The sequence below is a fragment of the Strix uralensis genome, chromosome 17, assembly GCF_047716275.1.
Source record: "Strix uralensis isolate ZFMK-TIS-50842 chromosome 17, bStrUra1, whole genome shotgun sequence".
Taxonomy (NCBI): Eukaryota; Metazoa; Chordata; class Aves; order Strigiformes; family Strigidae; genus Strix; species Strix uralensis.
This window is the reverse complement of record NC_133988.1, coordinates 817,382-823,465: the sequence shown is the minus strand read 5'-3', so window position 1 is coordinate 823,465 and position 6,084 is coordinate 817,382. Positions and strand designations below refer to the sequence as shown.

Here is a 6,084-nt window from a genome sequence, read left to right as displayed (position 1 = left end):
TGTCCTGACGATTCAGGCGAGAAACTATCACCCAATCGTGAACTGTTAGTTACTAAAGTAAACCAATCCTGTATGAACACCTACTTTGAAGAAGGTTATAAAAAAGCTTGTTAAAACAATAAAGGGGCTTTTGCAGCCATTTTGGTCGCTTTCACACAATCTGATGTTTGTCGTGTCCGTCTCAACTGCGACAAATGGTGACCCCGACGTGATAAATTAGAGCGACGTGATAAATTAGAGCGACGTGATTGATTAGAGCAACGTGATTAGAGCGAAGTGGTCATTTAAAGGAGAAGTATAATGGCGGCGGGAAGAGCCGCGGAGACGGAGCCCGGTGTAGCTGAGAGCAGAGGGAATCTGCCTGGTCCGGACCTGAATTTCGACACCTAAAAAGGTGAGCCACCGGGAACGGGACTGTAATTATGGGGCAGTCATTAACAAAGGAAGAGGAGACAATTTTGTCTACCTGGAAAGCCCTATTAAAAAGAAAGGGGGTTAAAACCTCAGAACAAAGCCTGAAAAAGATTTTGCTATGGAGTAAGATGCAAGGCTTTGAAGCCACAACAGTTACTGCATTCAGTGTGAGTGCATGGCAAGCAGTAGGATTGAAAATATTGGATGAGGTCTCTAAAGGACAAAAAGAGGCATGTGAGTTGGCAACCACATGGCGCTTATTGAGTGAAACCTTAAAGGAATGGAAGATAGAGCGTGAGGCCTCTGATGGGAAACTAACAGACATTCGACCTGAAGACAATGACGGGGAGGACTGTGGCAAAGGGACAAAGGCAGTGGATACCTCAGCCTCAGGAATAGCAGGCAGGAAACCCCTCACGGGCAAAAGCAGATCGCGCCCTCGCCCACCTCCTCCTCCTCCACCATTAAATATTTTGCGGGGCGATGAGGAGCCCCCCCCACCTAGTGGTGCAGCGGCGGCCCCTAGCGGCGCAGCAGCAGAAGGGGTGATTCCATCAGCCCCCCCCCCGAGGAGGAAAATAGGGCGGGTAACACAGAGCCAGAGAGCGAGAGCGAAAATGAAAGTGAGGGAGAAGAAGCTTTAACCACGGCTTTACAAACTCTACATATCACAGATAAACCCATGGTGAAGAAAGCCCAGCCATGGACTCTCCCTCCATCCACAGTAACTGTAATTCCAAGGTCCCCTGATCGATTTTGGGAGGGAGTTAGAAAGTATGCTGCTGAGGCTGGCAACTGGGATCTGGTTGAACGCCTCAGCCCATACTCTCCAACCCCGGCATGTCCAAAGCCTGTAGATATAGCAGCAGAGGCTTATGGTGCATTCCCTGTTTATAAAGCTGTTGCAGGCACAAATGAGCATGATGAGCACAATCCGATCAGTTGGAAGGTGGTGCAGGATTTGCAGAATAAAGCACAGAAATTTGGAATCAATTCTCCTGAGGTGATGCAACTTATTCGAATAATCAGCACAGATTTGTTGTGTCCATATGATGTTACACATCTCGCACAAGTGCTGTTTCAGCCAGTACAATTACAAGTGTTTCAATCTACTTGGAGGCAGATGGCACGTGCAGCCGCGCAGAATAATTTACGACTACCACAGGATGACCCAAGACTAAACATTAGAGAGGATACTTTGCTTAGTGAAGGGCCATTTAGTAATACTCAACTGCAGGCCACTTGGCCCCCTATTATATTGGAACAATCTCAACAGGAGGGACTCACCGCATTGAGAAAGACAATGGAATTACGAGGTCTAAGTGCCCTTTTGGTTGGAAGATCTAGTAGCACTTCGAATGGATTAATTGTGCATGTAGGAATTATTGATGCTGATTTTACTGAACAAATTTGTGCTATGATTTCTACTCCTTATCCACCTGTAACGATTCCAAAAGGCACTCTCATTGCTCAACTTGTTCCTTTTTTGAGTTGTGTCCCAAAAGCAGAACAGCGACTGCGAGGCGATGGAGGCTTCGGTTCTACAGGACCCCCTCAAGTGTGCTGGTCTCAGACTGTCTCATCATCTCGACCACATATGACGTGCACGCTGTCAAATCATGGACATTCACCGACTACAGTAAGGCTTGCGGGGCTCCTAGATACGGGCGCCGATGTGACTATTATTTCTAACTATCTGTGGCCATCCACCTGGCCAACAGAGGATGTGGACACAGGGGTAGTGGGGCTGGGAGGCTCCGCACGAGCAAGAACAGCAGCTACGGCAATTCTGATCACCAATCCTGAGGGCCAACAAGCAGTCGTTAAACCATATGTGACAGCAGCTCCCCTCAATCTATGGGGGAGAGATTGCTTGTCACAGTGGGGGGTGAAGATTACTACGGATTTTTAACGGGGGCCACTGTGCTGCAGGGTGTTAGGCAACCCACGCTTGTTTTAACTTGGTTAACGAATAACCCTGTGTGGGTGGATCAGTGGCCCCTACCAATGGAGAAATTAAAGGCCCTGCAAGAATTGGTGGCAGAACAGCTAGCTGCTGGACACATTGAACCCTCTCAGAGCCCCTGGAATACTCCAGTGTTTGTGATAAAAAAGAAATCAGGAAAATGGCGATTTTTGCATGACCTGCGGCAGATCAATGCTGTCATGGCCACGATGGGGGCTCTACAACCAGGCATGCCTTCACCGGCCATGATCCCTCAAGATTGGGAAATCATTGTCATGGATCTCAAGGATTGTTTTTTTACAATACCATTAGCCTTTCAAGACAGAGAAAAATTTGCATTCTCTGTGCCTTCTGTCAATCATGCAGAACCTGCAAAAAGATATCAATGGAAAGTTCTGCCGCAGGGCATGAAAAATTCACCAACAATTTGTCAATGGTTTGTGGCACAAGCTTTGTCACCTGTAAGGGAAAGATTCCCTACCAGTTATTGTTACCATTACATGGATGACATCCTGTTAGCATCAAACAACAAGGAGCAGTTGAATGACATGGAGAATGTGACTAGAAATTCATTACAACACTATGGATTAGTTATCGCCCCTGAAAAGGTGCAGAAAGTAGAACCCTGGAAGTATTTAGGACTAACAGTCACAGGTAGGCAGGTAATGCCTCAACCTGTGAAACTTAACCTTGAAGTTAAAACCCTTAATGATGTACAGAAGTTAATGGGATCTCTGAATTGGATTAGACCCTATCTCGGACTGACCAATTCACAACTGCAACCTTTATTGGAATTATTAAAAAATTCCAATGATCCAACAGAACCCAGAGTATTAACTGAGGAAGCATTAAAGGTAATTCACATGGTGGAACGATCTATACATGAGAAATTTGTTTCTCGAATAGATCTGTCTCAATTGGTGCAACTCTTTGTACTAATTGACAAAACTGTACCATTTGGTGCTTTGGTGCAGTGGAATTCTGAGTGGGATGACCCACTGCACATTCTAGAATGGATGTTTCTGTCATTCCGATCACGAAAAACTGCTCCTGGACTGTTTGAGCTTATTGCTGATGTAATCATAAAAGCCAGAAAACGATGTACAGAACTAACAGGGCGTGACCCAGCTAAGATTGTTTTACCTGTTCAAAATTGGTATTTTGAATGGTGCTTGGCAAATAATTATGAACTACAGGCGACCATGGCGGGTTTTCAAGGACAGGTGTCATATCACCTGCCGTCACACCCGCTACTGAAATTTGCCCGAGAAATACCATTTGGTCAAAAAAATTTAAGCCGCCCAGAACCAGTGAACGGCCCTACTGTTTTTACAGATGGCTCAGGAAAAACAGGTAAAGCAGCAGTAGTATGGTATGAAAACAACAACTGGAACAACAAAGTAGTATATCAAAATGGTTCTCCACAAGTAGTAGAGCTACGTGCAATGGCTGTTGTTTTTTCTATTTTTTCTGTTCCTGTAAATATTGTAACTGACTCAGCATATGTAGCTAACTTAGTTTCTAGACTAGACAAAGTAGTTTTGACCATGTCAGACAATCAATTATTATTTGATGTACTTTTAGAACTCTGGAAAAGTATTCAACTACGGACAGAACCTTATTTTATCATGCACATCCGTAGTCATACCACTTTACCAGGATTTTATACAGAAGGTAATGCCAGAGCGGATGCTCTTGTTTCCGCTATGGCTCTTAATACTGTTCCTAACATTAAGCAACAAGCTGTATTATCACATCAATTTTTTCACCAAGGATATCGAGCTTTACGACGGCAGTTCGGCTTGTCTCATGCGGAAACTCGGTCTATTGTAGCCGCCTGCCCTGACTGCCAAGGAACTCACACACCAGTGTATTTTGGTACTAACCCCAGAGGTATGCAGGCTTTACAGATTTGGCAAAGTGATGTTACTCACATAAATGAATTTGGCCAACAGAAGTATGTTCATGTTTCCATTGATACTTATTCTCATGCCTTAGTAGCAACAGCACATAACGGGGAGACAGGAAAAGATGTAGTTCGACACTTCCAAAAGGCTTTCTCTATGCTTGGGGTACCACGCCAAATAAAAACGGACAATGGCCCAGCATACATTTCACAGAAGGTTCAAACATTTTTTAATTTGTGGGGTGTTACTCATGTTACAGGAATTCCCCATTCCCCAACAGGACAAGCAATTGTTGAGCGTGCACATAGTACGTTGAAGCGGCAGCTTCAAAAACAAAAAGGTGGAATGATTGGGGAACCACCACAGGCATGTTTAGATAAAGCAGTTTATGTTCTTAACTTTCTCCATTACGGGGATAATTCTTCTTTACCTCCTCTTTTTCAGCATTTCTCTTCTCTTTTTTCAAAACAGGATTTGCAAAAAGACATCAAAGTGCATGTTAGAGATCTAATTACTGGCCAGTGGAGTGGACCATGTGAATTATTAACCTGGGGCAGGGGTTATGCTTGTGTCTCTACAGATGCCGGCCCTCGCTGGGTTCCTGCTCGGTGTGTTCGGCCTGTGCTGGAACCTGCATCAGGCTGAAGGATGGGTAGTTCCACAACCCAAACAGAATGTCTGGGTGACTCTGCATTGAAAAAACTAACAAAGTTGGGATGTTGGCTTAGCAAACAGACTAACGCTACTTCTTTAGCTTTAAGTGGTCTTTTAACTGATGTTGATAGTGTTAGACATGCTACTTTACAGAACAGGGCTGCAATTGACTTTTTGCTTTTAGCGCAAGGACATGGATGTGAAGATTTTGAAGGAATGTGTTGCATGAATTTGTCTGACCACTCAGAATCTATTTTTAAAAGTATACAGCAGCTGAAGGATGGTGTGAGGCGTCTAACAGAAGAGGACGGATTGGATTGGCTTACAAGGATGTTTAAAGGATGGGGACTTTCTGGATGGTTGATATCTCTGGTCAAAACTGTGGGGGTCATGATCTTGGTAATTGTGACTGTGCTTTGATGTTGCCATGTCTTGTCAGTCTTCTGCAAAGGGCCCTGCAGAAGACTGCTTCTGCAATATTTCTAGCACAAATACAAAAAGGGGGAATTGTCGGGGGAGGCAGCGGGTCTGCCTCTAGTCTAACTGAAGAAGAATTTAACCTTGAAGACATTCCAGTGTATCCATGAGAGGCCAGAAAGTCCCGAGAAGTGCCATGGAAACAAGATTAGAGAACTAAGATAAGAAGAACTGTCCTGACGATTCAGGCGAGAAACTATCACCCAATCGTGAACTGTTAGTTACTAAAGTAAACCAATCCTGTATGAACACCTACTTTGAAGAAGGTTATAAAAAAGCTTGTTAAAACAATAAAGGGGCTTTTGCAGCCATTTTGGTCGCTTTCACACAATCTGATGTTTGTCGTGTCCGTCTCAACTGCGACAATGGCAGGAGTTGCTTTTTTCAAGCTACAACTTGAGAACATGAATTGGAAGTTATTTTGGTTTTGCACTGTTATGTTCAGTATGGTCCTGAGGTGTAGGTGCTGGGTTCAGGTTCTCAAACTGGCTCCCCAGAAAGACCCTTTCCTGTGCCATGGGGAGGAAGAGTCTCAAAGAATAGAGCTGCAGTCTCTAGTGCTTGTCTCAAAGCTGTTTCTATTCTGAACCACTGAATATGGAAAATCACCTGCTTCTTCCTGACAGTCAGGGAAAACAGACTTTGCTCTGAGGTGGTTTTAATTGC

The 6,084-nt window shown here is 44.4% G+C and overlaps 1 long non-coding RNA gene across 1 annotated transcript; it reads left to right on the top strand.

Annotated features, from left to right (window-relative positions):
• The first annotated feature begins 323 nt into the window (after window positions 1–323).
• Window positions 324–5,701, top strand: LOC141951229 (uncharacterized). The gene is made up of 3 exons (XR_012631299.1): window positions 324–394; window positions 1,906–2,053; window positions 4,868–5,701. It is a non-coding gene; the product is annotated as an uncharacterized LOC141951229 (long non-coding RNA).
• The last annotated feature ends 383 nt before the right edge of the window (window positions 5,702–6,084 follow it).